The 24,721-nt window shown below is 38.4% G+C and overlaps 2 protein-coding genes across 5 annotated transcripts in view; one reads left to right on the top strand and one right to left on the bottom strand.

Moving 5' to 3' along the window:
• Positions 1-17,506, bottom strand: part of LOC127631215 (DNA-binding protein RFX2-like) — a 43,219-nt gene extending 25,713 nt beyond the window's left edge. For all 3 annotated transcript variants that reach the window (XM_052109263.1, XM_052109264.1, XM_052109265.1), the window contains exon 1: positions 17,361-17,506. The gene's annotated coding sequence lies outside the window, so the exon portion shown is untranslated. The remainder of the gene's footprint in view (positions 1-17,360) is intronic.
• A 2,889-nt stretch (positions 17,507-20,395) lies between these two features.
• The window catches only part of LOC127631312 (long-chain-fatty-acid--CoA ligase ACSBG2-like), a 30,999-nt gene continuing 26,673 nt past the window's right edge, over positions 20,396-24,721 (top strand). For both annotated transcript variants that reach the window (XM_052109399.1, XM_052109398.1), the window contains exon 1: positions 20,396-20,556. The gene's annotated coding sequence lies outside the window, so the exon portion shown is untranslated. The remainder of the gene's footprint in view (positions 20,557-24,721) is intronic.

Here is a 24,721-nt window from a genome sequence, read left to right as displayed (position 1 = left end):
GCAATCAAATTTCCCACTGGGAGCAAACGATTAAAGAATAAAAGCTAATTGTGTTTTTCGAGATTAGCAATAAGAAATAATTGATTCTCAAGTGTAATGCTTGATTCAAAAAGGTAAAATAATAGGAGATGAAAAACGACAAATACAGTATATAATTGTCCCTGTACAAATAAATGAATAGAGATGAATGGCAATACAACAGAAAAATCAGCTCAGTAAAGCATGAACTCCGATGACTTCGGGGTGAATGGATTGTAGAAAGAAAAATAACATAAGCTTTAAAAAAAGATCAAGCAGCAGTAGCATAATATCAGAGGAAATAAATGGATGGGATAAATTGTAGATAAATGGATGGGAGAAACCATAAAGCCAAATATGGCAGCAAAGTCCAGCCTTTCAGAAAATAATCTAAGAATTTTTTATTTTATAGTTTGTTTGCGCTAGGAAAATGCATTTGCATTAACTGTACCAGCCATAATATATATTTTTTTTATATCAAAACTCAAAATAAACCAAACATAAAATATCATTATGCCATGTCCGATCTTATTTCTAATTTGAAAAATGTTACTAAAATGTACTCTTGAAAAACTGTTTTGGAAATTTCTGTCTCTCTATTCATGTAGATAGGAGCTGTCTTTGTGGCATCCAAATATATTGCCTACAAAGACAATACCAATTTGCCAAGATGGCCACCAAGTGAACTGACATACCCTTAAAGAGATTTTGATTAAATCCTCTGTAAGGCTCCGGAACACAGTTTTAAACCCTCCTGTTGAAAACAAAAAAATAGTTGGGTTTCCACAGCATTGGGTGTGTTCTTAGCCTAGTCATCACTTCTTAAGACAAGAGGAAGGATTGGTGTTGAAATCGTTATTTAGTAATCACATAGTCATCACAGCCCATAAGTCTACCGGTTTGTGTACACCTGAACAGTAGTGTGGATATCATTGCAATCTTGCTCTCCAGTTGGGTGTATTGGATGAGTTAGCAGGGGTTTGGTTAAATTCCAAGTGAATTTAGCCTGAACGTGACTGGTAGAAAAAAGTGAGTCATAATGGCAATAAGCTTCATCAGAACTGTGAGGGAAAAGAGTGCACTTAGATCTTTTAAAAGAAATCTGCCAGAGGGGTGTTGCATTGGCTATAAATACGTCCTGGGCTGCCCCGCTTGCAGTTATCTTTGGAGCTAATTCTTGCCAAATGCCATTATTCCCAGAGAAGAGATGATCTTGCCTTCAGGTGTTCAGTGCAAAATGAATTTCACCCTGTCAGTCTGGAAATTGCTCTAGAGGAGCTTCTTGGTAAAACTTTCATTAGGATGCAGAAAGCAGACTGATCTCACAGTGAAATCAGAAGCATTAGGTTCTTTAGCTGAAATTGGTCTGTGCTTACCGAAATTCGAAACTGCCCCCAGTGGCCAAAGTGGTAAATTTTGATGGGCACACTATATATGGGCACGTGTGAGCTCCATATTAAGGGTGTATTTTCTACAAAGAGGCGCTAAAAGAGAGTTGTGAAATGAGTTGTTTTCAGCTGTACAGGCAGTAATAAGGAAAAAGTGAAAAGGAATGCATATTTTATAAACTCAACCCCCAAACCTACACCTAACAATTAGTGGAGCAAAAATGTAATGTTAGAGGGTAAAATGCAACCTAAGAATCATGCTTGTCACTGATTAGATGCTTAGACAAAATGCTTCTGTTCATGCCGCAAGTGGTAAAGAAGATGTAGCAGGTGCAAAAATGTCTGATAAGACATGACGCTTGTCGGAATGTTGGCATAATGTGGCCGATCCTATGGTACTGGAACTCTCAGAAACAACAAGCTAAATTCATGCAAAAGTGATCATGTTGGAGAAAGTGTGAAGTAGGGACCATCTTTAACAGGCACCGTCAACTCTCTTCACTTGTCTGAGCTCCTAGAGAACGTTAAAAGCCACAAATTCCCCACCAGCAGCTCTGGGCCGCAGAAAGGCAGAAAACAGTGGGAGCCCTGGCACTTTGGTGTGAAGAGGCAGAGAGGCCCGTACTGAATAGGGTTCTGTTTTATTACAGTAGAGCAAAGACTCCCCGCTGCACAGTACAACCGCTCACCTCAGCCAAACACAAATGAGCTATTAAAGAGCTCCACAACATTACAACAACTTCCTTCTGGTCTCATTAACCAGAGATACAACATTTCTCTCCTGGAGGTAGTAACCTGGCAATAAACCAGTACTAAAGAACAAAGAAAACATTAAGTAATACCTGTTACTGAGGTTAGCGGTGTTGAGAAGAGATTTAGACGCATCTGTCAAAGACCGATCGAACTTAAACAACACTCAATCAGGGCAAAGCACATGCAGATGTTCAATTAAAAACAGGAGCCCACAGTCTTGGCTCTTGTTTGCACTGACCCACATTGTTTGCAGAGCAACAACGGTTGCTAGTGGCAACACTGTCCACTCCCGTTTCCAGGAGCCTGTTGCTATGCAACCAACAGAATACATCCCAAACCAAACAATGCCATCCCCCAAGTGATCCTTCTATCTCACATTAACCAGAAACTTAAAACAATAAATAGATCAGCTATTACTCTGACCCTCTGTAGAGGGTGTAGGGATTTGTGAGGTAAAACACTTATGCTCTTTTGCGCAAAATACACATTTATAGGAAGTCATACTGAACAATTTTATCTTTTTTTGGTATGCTCTGTGGAGCATACCCACTGACTGGGAATGTTAAAGCCATCAGAAAGGGAACACTCGGGCAAAAAAAAAAAAAAAATAACAACAATAAAACCTCCATAAGTCTTTCTTGCACCTCGACACTCCAAAAGCAACAATTTATTTGTAAATGAAGCCTCCAATTACTTTTCCACCTCAATAATCCAGACAGGGAAGACAGATTTGCAGCTAGGAAATACACTCTTTTTTTTATGACCCACTGGAATCTTCAAACAGCCATGCAATAAAGCAGAGACAGTTAAAGGGCTGTCTATACTGGACATCTGTGTCCAACAAGCTGGGCTGATGTTCCACAGTATACACAGATTTCAAAACACACACAAAAACACAGTATGCTTCCTACTGCTTACAATATTGACAATCATTCCATATTACCAATATTAATCTCGAACCTGTACATTATTTACCAAGGCAGTGTTTCCCAATCTTTTTTTGTCTTAGATACCCCCAAAGCCCCACCGTTAAAGGGTATACATCGATTTTCCACGAGCCGGTACTTCTCATACAGTTGGGTCTTTCAAAGTAATCTCTTTTGATCGCAAGCCCAATATATGGATGCGGTTGATACAGGTGCTTTGTGATACACTTTATGTACCAGTACAAGCAAAATGGTTTAAGTTAATGGAGGATTAAAGAACGCTACTTTATCATTCACCCCCGAAACAAGAACATAGACAAAACCCTCAATCTTGCATCATAACCCTAGTCCATCCATCGCCAGCACACCAAACACCAAGGGCCAAGGTTATTTTCGTAAACTAAAACTACTGATTAAAAAAAGTTTTCGTAAACTGAAATAAAATAATAATTATCAAAAATAAATTATTGTTTTCATAATTAATGAATATCTGCAGATGGCGATGTGGCATGAAATGCACGGGAGGTTAGCACAACTGATACTGAAAGACAGATATTTGAAGACAACTCGGACAAGAATTATGGCTAGTAGGAAATTCATTATTTAAAAACAAGTATGAAAATATGTTTTTCCCTATCTTCTGTAAATATTTTCAGGTCCTGCTATGGCGAAGGCTGGCATTCTGGGATAACAGGTGCAATACTTTGGCAAAGGTTCTAGTGTGTTAACGTTAGCATTAGCACATGTAAACGTTACAAATTACACATATTCTACTGCAAATATCTTACATTCAATCATCGTTGAGATGTCATAGCAGATTCTTTTACTGAACTCATGTGGATACCATTCATAGAATGAGGCAGAATGCATAATATATTTCTAGAATATGAAGCCGGAGTCCAGTGGTAGATCAAGAACTAAATCAGTAAACTTATACCATCACATGGGAAATATTGACAAACTATACATTTTTGTAATCATCTATATTCATGAAATCTTTCAACGGACTAAACATTTGTGGTTGAACTAATATATTATATTATACACACAGACACACACAAGCAAGCAATGTCACACAAGCAAGAGTGCAATATAGCCCTAAATCAACACTGCTGTGAGTGCCAAAATAGTATCATGGCTTGTGCTGTTTCTAACAAGATGTTGGATAAACAAGGATGGATGTGTGTGTGAGTGAGTGAGTGAGAGATTACCCGTTGCCACATCGAAGCAGAGATGCTGTCAGCTTTCTCAGTGGAAAAATAGCGGTCCAAGCAGATGTATTTCTCCCTATTTTGCAGTAGGCGGTGTGCAAGAGTCATTCAATAAAGAAACCACAATGTCCACCATTTTAAACAGTGTGTCCACTCCAATGTGGAAACTCGGGTGAGAGGTAAGCGCCTTCAGTTTGTGTAATTAATCAGTCTGTTTTGTCTCTCAGCTGTGATGAGCCGTAATGGTGAAGTTGTTTGTTTAAAGCCATTTAAAGCTATTTCCCAGCTTCAGTAGTAGTAATACCTGCGATCACGAAGAGCTGTTGTTTGTAAACGGCTGAAGCAGCTTCACCTCACATCACCTAACTGGCTCATATTAAACATAAAAATTATCTTTTGCCACCACCTGTTTGATAACATATTACTTATATATATATATTAAACAGTTAGTTCCAGTTTAAAACAATGTCCTAGCTTAAGTAATGTATTGGTAATACGAGCGATCGCAGAACGCGGTTCTATGTAAACAATGACTAACAGATTCACTTTACGTCACCAACTGGCTCATATTACACACAAAAATGATCTTTTGCCACCACCTACTGGATAACATATGTAATTTCAAAAATAAAGGCAGTAACTCCTAAAAGATATGCACTGCTCTTACGCCTTAGTTTAGAATGGCACGAACACAAGTGGAGTGTTACATATAGTGAAGCGTCCGAGTGCTGATCCTATCAGACCATCAGTGCTCATGGAAGATCTCTCGTCCAATCAGATTTGAGGACAGGAACTAACTGTAACTAACTAACAAACAAATAACAACTAAACTAAAACTAACAAAATCATTAACTAAACTAACTAAAACTAAACTGAAATTTATAGCAAATTGGAAAACGATATAAAATAAAAACTCATTTTAAAATACAAAACTATAATAACCCTGCAAAGGGCTCTGCAGCCAAGGAGAATCGCTTTAGTTACCATGGAGACCGTTTGTTCACACTTACAACTCTACAACACCCCCCCGGTAACCCTTTCCAGATTTCTGCACAACCCCCAACCCTGAGCTAATAATGAATTCAAGAGAAAAAAAAAAAGAAATAAAAAAGTGTATTGTAAAAGAAAGGTTACCTTTGAAACAAAGACTAAAAGAAGGTAGAGAGACAGAAGTCATGATCATTAAGGAAAACAATTCAAGGTACCTCGTTGTATAACGATAATTTACACTTCTTTTTCTTTAAGTGATGAGAAAATGGTGGAGCTCCGGTTTTTGTTGTCACACCACCTTGTTACCCATGGTGACATAAAAACAGAGGTTTGAGCTACAAAAAGGAGCCAGAGCCATGTATTGCTCTAGGGCAAGTCTTGCATGTAATCATTTTCAACAAGCAGGTGTCCGTGTGGGCCCAAAAATATACATCTTGGTAACTGCACCCTGTGACACATGCAGGAAAGCGGTTCGGGAAAGAGTTTTCACAAACGTGATGGATCCCAGGTAGACGAGTTACTGCTGCGGGCTTTATATTGCAACAGCGCAACAGGTTCTGGCTGGCACATGAGCCACCAGATTCAAAGACAGCATTATTAAATGTTTCAAGTGCATTTGTAAATCTAAACAACTTAACACATCTGGCCATTTCTCTCTGTAGCACTTCTTCTAAAAGACAATAAAGGAGAAGTTAACCACTCAAAAAATGCATGCCAAATAGCATCAGGTCAATGGCAACCTATACAAGTGAAATGCATGGATCATAGAAGACAACTTCCTGAAGTGAATCTGCTTTGCAACATTAGGTGTATAGACTCCACATTACATCTACTCTTCAGGGAAAAACCTCCAAAGATTTCAAAATTCACACAGCGATTGAGTAATCAGTTCGCTGATAATTCCGTAACAACAACATGGCCTTTACTCTATACCTTCTATGATAGATTTCATGGTTTAATCAAAACAACTGGCCTATAAGACACCATTCAAGACACTGTGTGGCAGATCTCTACTGCTGAAAGCCACATGTCGTTGGCATTTAGCTTTTCTGAATTATTGTCCGATATTAAAACCAAGCAGATAAAGACTGTCTACTGAAGCAGACTGGATGGAATTTGCCATTCTAGGTCTGTCAACATTTCAACCTATGTCAAATTTGGAGAGAAATACAGGTGGTGTATTACAGAAAACTTGCCATCTTAAGTTAAGATCTGATCAGTTAAGTTTTCACAAATTCATAATACAGAAGCAAATCCTAACTGTAGTTAATATAATGCATTTAGGAAATGTTATTCAGTAATATCTTTTGTTCTAAATTAAATCCTTACTGAAATTGCCATGGTTACCAAACAGACAGGATGGGATTCTAAAGTTAGGACCTTTCTGTAATACACCCCCAGCTCATCAGCTATCTTTCCCAAGTTTTACATTATGTAATCCAACAATTTACATCAATGATTGTGGCCAATCTAAGTGATGATTCCTCTGTATTGTTTGTGTCAAATCCTTCAGGATATGGACAGTAGTGTTTCTCTGCTTATCTACGATTCCATACGTACAAACTTATGATTACTATCTAATTGACTCATTAGATCAATGTGTCAACCAACAATGATCTGTTGTGTTCCGTTTATGGACACTATGGGTAAAGGTGAAATAGAGGTGAAAGGATATCAAGAAATAGAGTGAACTCCATTTGAAAAGGAGTTTTCCTATACCTTAAGGCCAAAGTATACTTCGGTTGTCCGCATTGGTGATCACTCCATGCACAGTATGGGTGACACAAATTTCGTCATCAGCACAGATTCCACACAGCACAGATATTCTATACAAATGGACACTCCACATCTGTGCTCAAAAGGCACATGTGCCTGCCATTGACTGTACTAAAAAATTGCAAAGCTGTTGTAGTGCGAATGCATCGAATGGGTCCGTATTCGTTTGCAATCAGAAGACTATAATTTAAAAAGGCAACGTGTTCGACTGTGCATGATATGATCCGGAACGCACAAAAACTAAGTATACCTGGGCCTTTACTCACTCTGAAAGACTGGACCAATGTATTACCAAAGTGAAGTACGGTTGAGCACACTTAACAGTCATTCTTGAGTTAATTTGGCAGTAACTAAAATCAGTGTGCTATATTACAACTTACTTGCTCAGCAATGTTCTGCAATTTACTATGGCTTTGCCATTACAGTAGTTGACCTGAAAGAGTAAACTCAACGCAGAAGCGAGCAGTTCACACAAATGTCCACTATAACGTTAAGTTTGCGTTGTTTTATGAATTGTGATTCATCATAAGTGAGTACTTAGGGAGCGGAGCATTATGGTCTCATATGTTTAGAACATCCTCCATTAAGCAATATGTCAAATTTTAATTGAATTGTTCCTTTGATAACAGCAGTAAAACTCATGTTTATAGCTATTAAGATTGTTGTGGCAAACAAAAAAACATTTCATTTCAATGTGAGCAATGTCTGGTTGTTCGTTTGTTAAAAACTAACAAAACAACAGCATTAACATATCAGCAGAAAATAATAACTGCATATTTAGATACTGCTCATTTGAACAAGAGTGTTTTAAAACCACAGGTAAGATGTCCTTTACCTCAGGTTTCAAAATGAATTGCGAAGATGTGTCACCAAGGATCACTTGAATAGAAATGGCAAAATTACTTCCTTGAAGAAACCATTGTATGAAAATTTGCTAACAGCTTTGTGGAAGGTCCATTCATGAAGGGATTCAGTTGACTTTCATTTAGAATCCCATACTGGCAGCATCCCCTTGTCACAGTGCCCTTTCAGGGTGCAAAAATGTGGAATTCACCCATACTATAATCTCAATATAGTAGGCCTCCATCACACTATAGAATCATCTGTACTGGTCAATGCAGGTTTCAATAAATATTAGGAAAACAACATCAATCCTGCAAGCAGCTACATGGAAAAAAAATTTATTACGCAATTATAAACCATTGGAGTCCTGAATGATAATTTATGAGAACTTTTGATTATTTGGAAGCAGTAGAATTTCTTTTTTTTTTTTTTTTAAATAAACAAAATGGAACAACCTGGTTCCGTACTAATTGATTCAATCCAGACTCCATGACAGACCCTGGCCTTGGCTGATGGGGGAAAAACAACTGTTTGACAAGTTTTACATACAATAGACTGATAGCACAGAGCAAAATTCAGGAGTCATGTTGGGTTCAGCCTTTACAGAATCAACAAGCACTTCCTCGCCATCTATTCAGTTGCATTTAGAGGCATGAATGGGTATTCATAGGCTAAAGAGCACATGCACACAGGCAGGACTTGAGCAATGCATGATAAATACGGTTAGATTAGGTGGAGGAATGTGCAGAATTAAAGCTACTTTTCTGTGCATTTGAGTATACCAGAGTGACCTTCTACAGGACGGATGGAGTCTGATGCTATAAAAGTGTGCCAAACCTCATAGTGATGGATACTAAACAAAACAGAAGACAGAAATGAAGTCAGTATGAGCCAGAAGAGCACATTCTAGTTAAATCTGGTCTTTTTATACTGGAACTTATTTATTTTTTAAGTTTGAAGATTTGTACCTTTCTTCTGTGTAACACAAAAGGAGGTACTTAAGCAGAATGTTAGGGATTGATGGCCTCCTTATCCTTTTGAAATACATTAATAAGATTTTGTACTAAATTAGAGCCACTGAAAAATGAAGGTAAAGGGCTTGTGGTCAACAACAGAAAAAACACTGTCATATATAACATGCTACAGATAAAAGAGGGGACAGTTCCTTCTTAGAAGGGACTTAGAAGGGCTGTCTATGTCATAAGAGAGGGCAAGAGACAGAGAGAGAGTGAGAGGGCCATTGTGATGCAAATGTAACAGCCCAGTGTGCTGTTTGTGGCAGGAAATTTAATTAGCAGTTGTGGAGCTACAATACAAAGCAGGTGGAATGTGAAGAAGCAGCTTGAGATGATCGGGGGGGTTGAACGCTGAGGGAGAGGCTCATGTGAGCAACACGTTTTAATCTCATTCAAGTCTCGGCCTGCTGCTCAGATATCTCACAGCCAAGTCACAAGTTCCCTTGTCTTTTTTTTATTTATTTAAAGAAGAAATTATGAGAGGGAGCCGAGACATTTCCTTTAGGTATAATTCCTTCTGAGGGAGTGGCTTAACACAACGTAGTTCTGAGAGCTAACAGAGATATTGGGTCTAATGATATCGCCATTTACTCACCCTCATGCTGCTCCAAACTTTTATGACTTTTTTTGTACTGTACAAGAGAAGACATTTTTGAAGCATGTTTATACTGCTATATTTCCATGAAATTAAATGGTGACTGTGACGGTCAGTTCCTAACATTCTGCCTGAAATCTCCTTTTTTGTTCCAAAAGAATATAATGTTGAATGAGTTTAGAACAACATGTAGGTGAATAAATGACAGACTTTCCATTTTTGGGTGATCTACCCCTAAAAGTAAATTTTTTAATTTCAGCTACTATGCTGGGGTGTAGAGTGCGGTTGCTTAAGTCAAAAGTCTACCCCCAAGTCTCTATACTGGGCTATATAACAGCAACATCTAACTTGAGTCTTAAGAGAAGAGCTAACAAAAGTACGAGATCCTAATCACCAAGTTTCCTAAAAACCTAGGTCACTAAACAAAACAAAAATTGGTAGTATTTTATTATACAACAGGTGAAAATATTGAGTCCAGTTGCTTAGAAAAGTCATAGCACAGCTCTCCTCATAAGCCACGCGATTCAATGTACCATACATTTCTGTAGCACAAATGGTGCAGGATGAGTTATATGCCGAAATGTAATACTTAAGAGTTAAGGGTTTGCTCAAATGCCAAGAAATAGTAATACTTGACTTGTCAAGCACCAGTATTTAAATGCAATTATTGAACCGAAACATCTCGATTCGTTCTCAAATGTCAAAAACTGTACGATGTTATAGGGGATGATATTTCTGCAATGTCAGAGTGAGAGATTAGATAACGAGATAATTACAGCCATAAATATGTTAACAAAACATAATGTTGTTGTCAATGGAGATCAGAGAGAGAGAGTTCAATCATCAACAGTGCTGCTCACACAGCCAGGAAGGACTAGGGTTTCATGCAATTGAAAAGTGTATTTAGAAATAAAACATTAATGTTAACGGTGTCAAAACACTGTAATTTAATAATGCGTGTGGTCTTACTACGACATCCAAAGTACATCCAATGATTTTTACTGTAATTTTCAAGTCTTATGCCATCTGAGAATAGGCCTTAGGAATCAAACACATTCTTGCACTTAAAGGGATAGTTCACCCAAAAATGAAAATTCTCTCATTATTTACTCACCCTCATGCCATCACATGTGTTTGATGTTCTTTCTTCTACAGAACAGAAATTATGGTTTTTAGAAGAATATTTCAGCTCTGTTAGTGATTTACATGCAAGTGAATGGGTGCCAAACTTTTGACACTCCAGAAATCACATAAAGACATTAAAAAGTCATATGGATTTTTTGGTTATATATATATACACATATATATATATATATATATATATATATATATATATATTCAGAAGTGATATGATGGGTGTCGGTGAAAAACAGATCAACGTGATAGTCCTTTTTTGATAGAATATGCATAGACAACTTGAAGTAAGTAATTTGAAGGTCAATTACCCAAAATACATTGATCAGTTTGAGAGAACATCCCGACGAGCCCAACACGGCAATACTGGCACAACTAATAGCTTGAGGTTCGGGAGGAACCTCTGTTTTTCTAATCAATGGCAGAGAGGTGTAGCTTTTAGGATAGCTGTTAGAAAACAATCATTATTTTTGTAATTCCAAATGGTGACACTAGTGGCAGAGATATTACACACTTCAGCTTTAACCAGAACAGATAACATTTTTCTTGGACAGCTCAGACACCCAGCTGTGTGGTGACCCCTTACAACACAAGGGCAGATGCCGGGTGCGTATGGCAATAATCTGCTTCGGGCCTCAGCACATGGGCTAAATACAGCACAAGCTCGATCATGCACTGCCGTATGCATGTACATGCGCATACACAAATGGGAGAGCTGTATCTGGTCATCTTCCACCCTTCCCCCATGCTGCGTCCACATGCATGCATACCTTTCACCAGGGACAACTGCAGCTGTCTGCTTGAGAGCAGAGCTCTAGTGTAGTACATTAAAAGACCAGCGTGGTATAGGGTAACCGTAGATGACTTGCGGGGGCAGGAGCTGAGAGGTGGTGAATTCTGACCCAGGGCACAGGACGCAACAGTTATGAAGCGTGGTTCAACCAGATATATTATAATGATGCAACATGTCTTTTGTATAAATATGAATGGAAGAAATCAGAACATTAAATATGGCAGTGGAAATTAACACCTTTCAGAGAGGACATCACTCGTCAGGTTGCTCGGAAACACTCATGTGCATTACCGGGTCCAGCCTGAAAAATAACGTTTTTGGGACAATTACTATACTATAGTTGCCAGATTTTATTGCAGATTTGAAATATGAAATTTGATCATTATCTTGGCCAACAGTTTGAGATTCCAATCCTTCCGCATTCAAGTATATAGAAGCTGTATTTCATGACTCTGTTGCCATGGAAATAAGTAACTTCGAGGTCCCAGGATGTGAACAGCACAAAGTAGAATCTCTGAATTTCCACCTCGTAATTACAGTAATTCTGATATGCTGTGAATGCAGCATAATGCCTACTGTTCCACTAACAAAAAAAACAAACAGTAGGCAATACACACGTGTATACTATGCAGTATTCAGTAAATAGGTAGCTGGTATTCTATTCCAAACACACATCTTGGTATACAATCTCACACACACCTGATGTTATCACTTCCTAATGCGTAAACGGAGACACCGAAGCCCTGATTTCCTTGAATGATTTAAGAGTGATCCTCATAGGTGCTACAGACGGTGATCAGCAAGCTGAAGCTACACATGTCTGTCACCGCAAAAAGAGATTGAAGAGAGCTGATTAAAAACACTGACTTTTGAAAAACAACACAGCACCCTCAGGCCAGCGACTCTTTTTTTTTTTTTTCCACAACCCAGGCTGTATTTGTGTATCAAGTTGCCATGTAAACATAACAGCTGCTTGGATCTGGGTTGTACAGAATTCCAATCCCATTCCTTTATTTTTCTTTGCGGTGGGTGTGTAACCAAATTAAAAGCTTGATTTGGACTATGCCGCATTATGGGGCTTTGTCGAAACAAGTGAACAAATGTTTCTGAATTTGCCCACCGGTTTATAGCTAATTCCTTAATTGGAATCGCATTTAAACTAGAGATATATAACTATTTACACATCTGTGGTGTTTCTTCACACTTTTCTGAGGTGAAAATTTGGGAAATATGGGTAATATACCCTTGTAGGTAATATACATGGCCGTGTTAAGCCTACAGAGGTTAACTAATATGAAGCAAGTCATATGACCAACCTCTTCAAAGACTAAGCTACATCAGTATCATGTAATTAATACACATATTCCAAGTCGCCTTCTTAAATCTCTATCAGTACTTCATAGAGCTCAATAGTAAGGTTCCTGAAATATAAATCCCATTCATTTTCTCCATAGAGCAATTTATTTTTAACAATAATTTATGAACCTTTAAAGACAAATGTACTGTGAGCTCTGAGATTTTTAATCAATGAAATAAACTTGTTATAGTCATCCGTCCGAGTTATTTCACATTTTTTTTAAAATCACGATTAATAGAGGAATTTCTGTTGAAGAATTTTAAGAGCCAAGAGGTTGAACAAAGCACACCAAATGAACCCTGCAGTGACCGCCCACTCCCACAACACAGTGCGAATGCCACAACAGAGTCGGTCTCTCTACACTCTCAAACTACATCAGAATATTTTGCATTAAATATAAAATATGTTGTTTCTATATTTAGGAATATATTTTTCAATAATTTTTATTTGATTACATCATTCACAATGCTTCGTGGGATTGTAGTTTCATGCCTCATTAAAGACGTTAAGTGCAGTATATTAAAGTCTTGTACCTTTGTCATTTTGTCTGATTTTCAATTACTTTTTTGCTTCAAATCAAAGTTTGTAATGTTTGATTTCCCTCAAAGCAGGATAATTGGCTTCATAGCTTGGAACTCTTTTATGAAAGATGTAATGAAATCCCAATGGGGAAAAAAAAATTATGGAATGAAATTAAAAATACTTCTGGAACCAAGGTGGCTAAAATAAACTGGTTGCACTGTTGCGCTTTATGGGAGTCATTTTCAGCAGGTAAACAATACTCACATTAATGTGACCTAAAGTATGAGGTTGTCCATGGTTTACGTCACTATAAAACAATTCAATATGTTATCATTAATTTAAGTTGTTAGCCAGTTTTAATGACAAGCCAACTTCTGGCTTAACAAATGGTTTGAGTTTGGGGTTGGACTTTCAGTCTGACAACAGTGTTTGGGAAACCTGTGTGAAAATCATTGTTTTTGCAATTCCGTTGGTGCCACTGATGGTGCAAAAGTCACACACTTTATATCAAGTTCCAGGGGCCCCCTAGTGGTGGCCCAGGATTGCAGCCATGTTGCCCATAGGCAGGCTCTGACAGAATCTGCAGAGCCTAATTTTACACATTTTCTGAGGATTTCTGCTCATGCAGATTCCTTCTGGGCCTGCCCAAAGGGTTAATGCAGCCTTGGCGACATAACGTCACACTTGACACAAGCTTATGCAAATTTACTTTTAATCAAATCAATTCTTTGGATTCTGATTGGTGGAGTCAGCTAGGTTTGGACAGTTCAACACTCAGAGATGGGTAGGCCAGTGTTACAGGCGTGTAGCGTGCAAACTAAGCCCTGCAAAACTGCTTAACTGGACATCACACAGCCCAAGAAACAGCAATTGGCCCCATCAATAATTAACTTCAATTACATGAATCATTCATTTCTTCTCCAGCCTGGAAATGCACCTGTAACAACATATTTCATTACTGAAACCAGATCTTGGGGCTTTGGAGATGTCATGTCATGAAGATGCATTCAGGGAGGATTTCAGAACTCAGTGGAGCACCTGACAGATACATCTGCAGCTGATGCGAGCTCTGCTGTGGTGGCTGAGCTCTGGAGGGACCCGTCACACACAACAGCAAACACACGCTCACTGTGACAGGCGGAAACGCCTAATCTCAAACATCCCTAAACCTGCACTGCAGAGAAGGTGAAATAATTTTAACTACCCAAGTGTGGGGTTATAGAAAGTAGAGCTCAACAATAAGGATTTTTTCTGTTTGCCAAATCGGGCCAGTAGTTTAGATTTTTACCTACCCTGCCCATGGTTTCATTGGCCACCAATACAGCATAAAAAAAATAGCTAGGCCTATTTTTAGCAACATTTTAATGTGTCAGAAAATAGTTTCCTTATTAAAGTTCTCTTTAAAAAAAAAACTATATAAATGTAACATTATGACACCTAATAATTCAGTTAAACACTTTTGATGGAAAACCATGAAAAATAATGATTTGTTTATAATTTTCAATATCCATTCTAACTGATGCTTTTAAGACAAACACAAGTAATTCTCCTAATGTTAACAAATCCATCTCTGTTAGCCATTTAGCAGAATTTTAAGATTCAGCAGGAGATGTAGTGAAAACACAGTACTGGCCCAACAGGGCAATTGACACAGTTCTGTCAACTGGCCCCATACTCTCTCACACTGGCCCCAGGCCTTTGGGCCATACTTACTGTTGAGTCCTGGTTAGTGAGGAAATGAGAATGAGCAAACAGAATGTTGCATCAGGATCTGTCTCTCCCTCTTTGCCAATTACCCTCATTATCAGCCCGGCTTTCAGTGTCATGGACACTCTCAGCTAAAGAGTGATCAATAGAGAGGAAAAGCCAAATGAGGGGTGACACCTGGACCGCACGCTATTGTCATGAAGAGGGCTCATTACCAGGCTCTCTGCCGAGCAGGTGTAACATTGCTACGGCGACACATTGCAACTCCAGAAAAATTATAGTAGTTTGGATGAGCTCAGTCAAGCTGTTGTCAAGCTGTTAGCATCAACCGCCACCCCTGATCTCATTAGACATGTTCATAACGTTAATGCATATCTGATTTGCTCACAATTACTACAGTACAGTAAATTACATCACTGACGCAATTCTACTTAGCTATAACAAACTTCAAAAAGGTAAGAGACTTGATCTAGTGTAATTTAATCAATACTAAATACAAACCACATGTATTATAATCAGTATATTCAAAATTAAGTTTTCTGAACATAGGTTTCATTTTTCCATATTCCCTTAAAGGTATGAAAAGTATGACATAATTTACTCAATATTCCCTCCCCTTTTCTCCCCAATTTGGAATGACTAATTTCAAATGCCTTCTAAGTCCAAGTGGTGGTGTAGTGCCTCGCCTCAATCCGAGTGGCGGAGGACAAATCGCAATTGCCTCCGCGTCTGAGACCGTCAATCCGCACATCTTATTGAGTGCATTACCACGGAAATGTGGCGTGTGTGGAGACCCACACTATTCTCCACTGCATCCATGCACAGCACCCCGAGAGCAAGAACCACACATTATAGCGACCACAAGGAGGTTCTCTACCCTCCCTAGCAACCGGGCCAATTTGGTTGCTTAGGAGACCTGGCTAGAGTCACTCAGCACACACTGGATTTGTCCTGTACTACTTTTAAGCATGTTAGCTTAATTCACAATCCACTTTCATAGTAGTGGGGGGGTGCAATTAAAGTGAATGGTGTCTGAGGCTAACATCTCACAGAAAAATCCATTCAGGTTTGGAACAACATGAGGGTTAGTAAATGATGACAAAAATGTTCATTTTTGTGTGAAATATGCATTTAAATACAAATTACAGTAAACAAACTACAATAAGTCAAAGTATTTAGAGGTTTCAGACTATATACAGTATATTGTGTTGTGCAATAGTCACTTATTACAATTTAGTGTTTCCCTGAAACTGGGGTCTGCGTAAACCAGCTGTCCAGTATATTACATATGGGACTATAAAATGTGGGAAATACAGCATCATTAAAGACCCTACATTTAAATGTAATCTCAAACTGCATTTTACAACCACATCGTTTTGGAATTGATAAGAGTGGAATTCGTTATCTCGCTCTGTCCTGATTATCTGTTTTATGCCCTTGACATTATGAGCTACAGATCGGTTTTTAATGACAGGGAACAAAACATGTTGGAGTAAATCAAAGAATCAGATTTAAACCGGATGACAACAACGTAAATTCAATTTTCTTTCTAAATGACGGATATTGTTTCAAATCGTATACCTAAATTAGCATATACTATCGTTTGAATACATTAACAAAAGTTAAGGTATTGTCGAAAACTATTTAATAAATCACAAAAACACCACTTTTATCGCGCACCGCTCTTCTCTCTGGCTTCAGCAACCTGTTGATGCATCCGAACCTGAAGTCACCGTCACAACTCAACACGAAGACACAAAATCTCAACGTGTTTGATGGATGCGACGCTTCTACCCATATAAATACATTTTAATCGACATTCTGGGTTAAACGAAACACTCAAATCCAAATAAAACCTCATCCGCCTCTCCGAATCATTAAACTCAAGCGCTTACAAGATTCATGACACGGGCAAAGCAGCTGCGGAATAAGACATTTAAGTAGCTTCTGAAACTCCTCTAGTAGATCACGTTGTTATTTAAAACGGTTTTATTTTTTAGGAAAGTTTTCCAAGTTAACTGGTAAACTCGTGACTTTACCCAATTGAACTGTCATATGTCCTAATATATCGTAATTCAGACATAACATATAGCATACAAAGAGATTACTTTGATTTCTCCCCCCGATAATTTATTTAAACGATCTTCAAACAAACTGATTGAAGTTGACGAGCTAGATGAGCTAACCAACTAGCGCGCTAACGTGATTCTAATAGACAGCGGAGAGATCTGGGCGTGAAAACACGTTCAGATTCATGTTATTCCACCTTCGTGGCCCGTTTAATTTACATTACATTAATTTAGATTTCTCCAACCATTAAAATATATTCACCTCAGCCTTCTTGCTAAGATCTGCACTGGCTTTGCTGTTCTTTTCCCTCTCTCTCTCTTCTCCAGTTGTTGCTGCTGCTGTTGCTGAGTGTTGCTCCCGTTGGTAAGTAACTATCTCCACGACTACAGTCACTATGGCGAGCGAGGGTCTCGAGGCAACTGTTGCTACCGTACTCTTCATACGTCAGGGGCTTAAAAGCAAGAGTGGGAGGAGCCAGCCTCGAGCTCCGCCCAATGCATTCTACACTTGGCTTTACCGGCTGATGTTGATTCCCGCCGCGAGTGGAGCAGAAACGCGCCTTGGCTGTGTCCCGGTCCGCCAAAACATGTCGTTTTACCGCACAAAACGCCAGATAAACTGATAAAAACTAAAGGATAATCTAGCGTAGACGTTCTTTGGTTACATGATGTCTTTATCCCGCATGGGTCGACTATTTACAACAATAGGAAAAAAATAAAAGCATGGCTAGTCAACACTTAACCTACCGTTACAATGCTGTTAGAATATATTTACATAATAGTGCAGCCCTAAAAACTGTTGTGCTTGGGGGTTTTACTTTTACTACGTGTTTATTTACAGCTCACTGCTATCTATAAGAATACTCAAGAGAGACATTTCAAGTGTAATTGGATACAGTCGCCGCTTGGTGGCAGTGTTAAACAGTCGAACAGCGTTTCTCAGCAAGTGGCCTTTAAAATGACTTTATATTATATAAAATAAGTTGTGATATTATAATCTAACTTGCTATAATATATCTAAAAATACCAAATCTGGCATCATTTTTCATTTGAATTCAACAACTCTTAACTGTTTTCATGGAAAAACACAGGAATCACAAAATTAATTTAGGTGTTTATATAATTTATTTTAAATATTTTTATATTAATTGTTGTAGTGCAATATTCAAATTTCAGTTTTTTGTTAATAATGTTTGAAAAACAAGGCCGAAACCATGCCTTGAACATTGTGGGTGGGGGTCACAGGTGTTGCGGTCACAAATATAATGGTCCTCTTTGGTCCTTTAATATAGTAAAGGCGCTGAATGCAATGCTTTTCTGAATAAAGTCTTGAAATGTCATTTTTTTTTCTTTCTTATCTGTGCTGTTTCAAAGAAAGTTTAATATAATTAGAATTTATTTTCATCACTGATGTATCTGTAAAATGGCATGACTGTTAGCTGGCTAGCAAAAAGAAAATACACAAAATTATTTACCGCCCTCGTTGTCCCTCATTGTTTTTTCCTTACAGTAGAATCTTACCACAATCTTTTCTTCAAGAGCCCAAATGCTGATCTTTTCCATATAAAAACAGTTCATATTGGCCACTAGTGTAAAGGTCCAAAGAGAGAAAAAACTAACTTAAAAATTACCATAAAAGTAGTCCATACAACACATAGCTGTTGTGTGGCCCCAGAAAGCTTGGAATATAGTGCACTTGTCATATGGACTATTGTTATGATGTCTTTTACTGAACCTTCAATAGTGTTTTATAGTAATTGGCCTTTATGAAGCTTGACAGCTCCTGCTCACATTAAACTGTTATTCTATGGAATAGAGCTGCTTAAATTATTATTAGAATTTTTTTTCCATGTAAAAAAAAACAGCATATGGGTTTTGAACAACATAAGGGTGAGTAAATGAGTGAGTAAAAGTACATTTTCCATTTTAGGTGAACTACTCCTTTAACTGGTGGCTCATCCTCAAAATTAAATGGTCTCTTTTGAAAGAAGACTCTTAGGAGATGCTGTAAAAAATCAGAATTAAAGACGAAGAAATTATTTGAAAATCTTCAATTGGTTTTAAATAATTACCTAATAATATTTGCATAAAAATTATATGACACTGCCCTTGCCAAAAATCTAAAAACTTTATTCAAGCCACAGGTCTAATGTTCTAGTTTTAATCTGAGGGTGAAAATGCACTACTTTGTGTTATAGATCATTTTCTAAGACAATATCAGAAGAATTTTCTAAAAAGGCACTTCAGAAACTTACCAGATAACCATATTCACTCAATTCCTTTACAATTTACACATATTCGCTCTTTGTCTTAAGCCTGATATGCTGAAAAGGGCTCCGTCAATGTTTTCACATTCAAAATTAGGAATGACATACCAATCATTTACTGTACGTGACATCAAAACAGCAAATGTCACCAAATGGGGAATAGTTTGCCCCCTTGGAAATTACGGTCAGCCGGGACAATATTTCAATCATAAAGTAGTGGTCAAAAGCAGTCAAGGGCCCCTGGTAGTCAAGGGCCACTAGGCACTGGCCCCATTGGCCTGGTTGTTAATCCATCCCTGATTATTGGGGGGACACTCTGGCCATATCGTATTAATGGGGGATTATCAGAGTGTTGCTGTCCTTTTCTGCATATTGCGGAACCGTTTTGAGTCACATTCTGCATAATGCAGCGGCCCATTTTTAGCTTGTGGTGGCCCATTCGGCCCCATTTCGCGGCCGGCCCTTCGGAAAAACTCCCGGATCTCCCGATGGCCAGCCCCTGATGGTGTCCTGTTAACATCTATGACAAATATTTTATAATTATTATAAAATTCTTGTTTTTATAAAACTAAAACTATAATAAAAATGTTTGAAAATAGCCTATTATAATTTTAAAAAATTTTGTGTAAAAATTAGCCATGTTATCAACGTTATTATTTATGTAACTTACAAATCAGAAACAACAACGAATTTTTTGTTCAAATGTCAACACTCTCAGAAGTATAACACTGCCAAGTTCTAGATAAGCTAAAGATGTATTTATTCTGTTTTTATTAAACTGTTCAAGTATACTAAAGTAGAATATATGTATTTATATGTATACTGTATACTATACGGTTTAGTCATCGCATTCATGAATTTATTGTGCATTTTCTAGAATTTGTGGTGCAGTACATGTGCGAAACAGCAGAGGTCGCTTCTGAGCTTTGATGAAAGTAGTGGTGGGCGTGTATAGTTTTGTGTTTGTGTTTGTGTGCGCGCGCGCTGATTATGTATTCGCACTATGTTCCCGTGAAGTTGGGGAGGTTAACCGGTGTTGTGTTACAGTCACAGTCTCACACAGAAACAGAAACGTCATCATACATTATCTCACGTCTTGGTTCACAACTGACTCAAAATCTATCTTTGAATTCGTTACATCACGCAGAAGATATAACCTTAGCGTCTGGAAGTCCTGATATTAAACCTAGGGTAAGTTGATTATTACAGATCCTTTTGAAAATATATTTGTGAGTTTCAATATTTTTGTTTGTCATTAAATATATCCATGATATCTCCTCGTTATCTGTGTTGAAATTAATTAGCTGCCTAGCAAGACATTCCGGTTGCTCTGGTCCAAGTGTGAATAAAGTATGCAAAATATGCGAAATGGTTACATATCTACCTACATACCAGAATCCACGCCCCTGCATGTCAAAAAGAGAACTTAATTTGAATATGTGAAAATATTGTAAATATAGATTTTTTTCTTAGCAAGATTTTGCAACATACATCTAAAGAGACCAACAGCACATTAACAGCACACTACAATGTAAATTAAATATGAAATAAAAACACAACTTTAAAAATAAATAAATAGTAAAATAAAATGTATATGTACCAACAGTGAATCACAAATTCCTTCTAAAATCAGTCATAAGTAAAGCTTTATTAACTATTTAATAACCAGCAGTATTCCCTGGAGAGCGCGCGTTTATGGTTTATAGTGTACACTGCACTGATGAATAATGTCAATAACCTCGAATAACCTCCATCCCGCGCTCTCTCTCGCGCCAGATTCTTCTGTGCCACACCAGCAGCGCGGAGGGTCGGATATTCGGTCTGTGGTCACGTGATCGCATGGTTTTAATAACCCACGCCGTCATTGGCTGTCAGAGTGTCTGACTATAGTAGAGAGGAGAATAATCGTCACTGCATTAGTTTGATATTATTGCTGAATTATGTTCACCAATAAAACTTTCCACCATGTTATGCATAAAATGCAAATTCTCACCTAGCATGGTTTTCAAGAGGCAAATAATTAAGTTAGGCAAATAATTAAATTATCCATAGCATGGAGAGTCAGGCAACAGACTACCACAAGGGACCATCGGGTAGTTTCCTCTATGATGGGGTCTGCCTAATTTGGGTCAATGCCCAGATATTCATAATTTCCAACACAGAGGGAGCTACTGAGTCAACAGGGAGGTTGTCACAGGTTCTAGATTGGTCGAAAGGTATTTTCATTTCTCATTTAATGTAAACACCTGATAATAAACCATATGGTTGGTGGGGTTATCAGAATCTAAAAGCACTCCTTTGGTAAATGTGTAAACAACGCATTCAAACCGTGACAGCTGGTTCAGATTTAATGACAGAATATATATTTTTAAACCACTTTGTGAGAAATATGCATTTGAATATACTCTTGCATGTCCAAGAACTGATTTGATTTTTGGCAAGAGACTCAAGTGATGTCAGCATGGGCTTTCTTGTTTTAAAGGAAACTAGTCTTTATCCTGTTTGTGTGCCACACAGGAGAACTTCCCTTATCCTCAAGTGAAAATGTGTCATAGCAGCTGTGGGTAAAAAGTGTTAATTGAAGATGGGATATAGTACAAAATTCAAGAGAAAATGTTGTGCAACAGCAGCAAAAATGCATGTGTAAGAGAAATACACAATGTACACTTTGATAGTTTAATTGTTTCAGGCTATGTGTGATCAAAGAAGGATTTGTCCATATCAGTACTCATTTGAGTTGGCTTGTCCAAAATGAGGTGTGGTTTACTAAACTTGTGACCAATTACATCTTTATAATTAAGTGTCTACTACATGTTCTGTACTTGTTGTTATGACATTTTGTTAGCCTTTATTTATTGCTGCCCAACTATGCATGCTATTGTAAATGTTTAAAGAAAAATGTTGGCTCCTGCGTCTGTAAAGTTCAGATAGCTGGTGACTACTGTATGTGCTGTTTCAACATACTTGAGCAAAAGCTTAAACTGATCTTTGGGGTCAAAAGCCTGCACTTCGCATCTCACAAACAAATGTCTGGGTCCAGAAAAAAGGAAAGGAAATCAAATTATATTTTGTGTGAAGTAAATAAAGCCTATATATTTATAAGATATTTATATATGTAAATCAACAAATTCAGTACAAATATACCACAGTGTTGTGAAATTACAAGAAAAAAGTACAAATAGAGCAGCTCTGAAAATACACCAAACTTTCCCTACTATAATTAGTTCCTATTTTGCATATGAATGGCAGAAAAAGCTTCATGTTTTTTCTCTTCTTCTTCCCAGAAGAGGCATCCTAACACCTCATTAGCTTTGCTAAAGAATACAAACAAACAAGAAATACAGGAACAAGCTGTCAGTCACAGACATTTTTGAGTCAGTGAGAAGAAACATCTCCGGTTACTCTTGTAACCTTGGTTCCCTGAGATGAAAGGAATGAGACATTGCTAAACATTTTGGGGAATTCCTTTTTCACTACCTAGTTGAAGCCTTTGTATCATAACGGCAATCTTATGATTGGAAATTGTGTTTGAGCCCTGGCACTTTAGGCGAGTACAAGAAAGCATCACTTGTACCTCGAAACTTTGAAGTAGTGGTGTGGCCAAGTTTGCAATGTCTTGTTCCCTTCATCTGAGGGAAACAAGGTTACAATACAGTACAGTATAATTTAACTCCTATGTACCAGAGGTATGTAGGGAGTTTTTATTATTTTTATTGGAAGTGCTTGTGACTTCTAATGGGAGTAAATTGGGTAGCGGGCTACACAGGCGACTGTATTAAAATATAGCAGGTAGCCCTCCTGTGATAAGGGGCTCAGGCTCACCTGCTTGGTGCTGTAATAGTAAGTTCTCTAGACAGAGAGGACTTGTGACGTCACGGACACCATGTCTAGGTTATAAAACCTTGCGAATGTGTTTTGCAAAGACCATCCTGCTGTAAAGCATATATCCTGTAGGGATATACCATTTGTCCATGCCCATGAAGAGGCCATGCCTCTAGTTGAATGTGCTTTCATGACAATAGGGCATCTCATGCCTGTGATTCATAAGGAAGGGCAATCGCATCAATGATCCAGTGAGATCCTTTGTTTGGAGACGGACATGCTTTTTGTGCATCCTCCATAACAAAGAGGTGATCTGACAGTCTAAACTGTCGAGTGCACTCCAAATAAGTGTGCAAATCCTGCAAGGGGCATAATAAATATGCTAATTGCTCCTCATCTGAATTAGCCGGTGGAGAGGAGGAAGCTTGTAGCACATAGTCTTTTTTGGGTTTGATGGTGGCTTTTGAAAGCCTGGGACTGAATTCCAATCATGAACTTTCAATCAACAGCGCCTGTATATCTCCAACCCATAGGACTGAGGCCAGAGCCAACAGCAGTGCCATCTTTAAAGAGAGCATACGTACGTCAACGGACTCCAAATGTTCGAACGGGGGGCTCACGAGCACTCTCAGCACCTGATTCAAGTCGCATGTTGGAACCATAGCAGGGCGAGGGGGGCTCAAGCACCTCACTCTCATAAGGAACTTTATGATTACATCGTGTCTGCCTATAGAGGAGCCAGCCTCTCGGGCGTGAAATGCAGAGAGGGTCGCTACATAAACCTTAAGCATTGATGGAGTAAGAAATGTGTCTAACCGCTCTTGAAGGAATGTAAGGATCTCCATTATGGGGCAATTCACTGAGTCTTTGCTGCGTAAAGAGCACCAATCGAAAACACATGCCATTTTAGTGCATAGAGGCATCTCGTAGACGGTGCTCTAGCCTGAATAATGGTGTTTATTACAGACTGAGCCCATTCTGGCTCGTTTGTTGCACTCTGTTGAGGAGCCACAGGTTCCTGTAGGTTCCACAGCTCCGGCTGGGGATGGTAAATCGTGCCCTGCTCTTGAGAGTATTCCCAAATCCTTATAACCTTTGAGGATGAAGTCTCCATTCCCCTGCCATCGGCCCCTGGCATGACAGCATGTCCACACCGTAGTTCAAACAGCTCAGAACTTGTGCAGGGAGAGAAGGTGGTGCGTGCTCAAAACGAGGAGGCATTGTGCCAGGCTCAACATTGGTAATGATTGAGTGCCACCCTGGAGATTTATGTTCGCTACCACTGACATATTGTTTGAACGAATCAGAACGTGATGATTCACTACGTCGGAATTGAAAGCTTTGACCATTAAGAAGACGGCTAGCATTTTCAAGAAGTTGATGTTCATCTTCAAGGGGGCGAGTGCCGCATCAACATATTTTGTGAATGTGCATGGTGTCAGACACAATCCAAAGGGAAGGACTTGATAAGTCATCCCTTCTAATGCAAATCTCAAGAACAGTCTGTTGTGCAGTACAATTTGGATATGAAAGT

This window comes from Xyrauchen texanus, chromosome 37 (assembly GCF_025860055.1).
Source record: "Xyrauchen texanus isolate HMW12.3.18 chromosome 37, RBS_HiC_50CHRs, whole genome shotgun sequence".
NCBI lineage: Eukaryota > Metazoa > Chordata > Actinopteri > Cypriniformes > Catostomidae > Xyrauchen > Xyrauchen texanus.
This window is presented reverse-complemented; position numbering and strand designations above follow the sequence as displayed.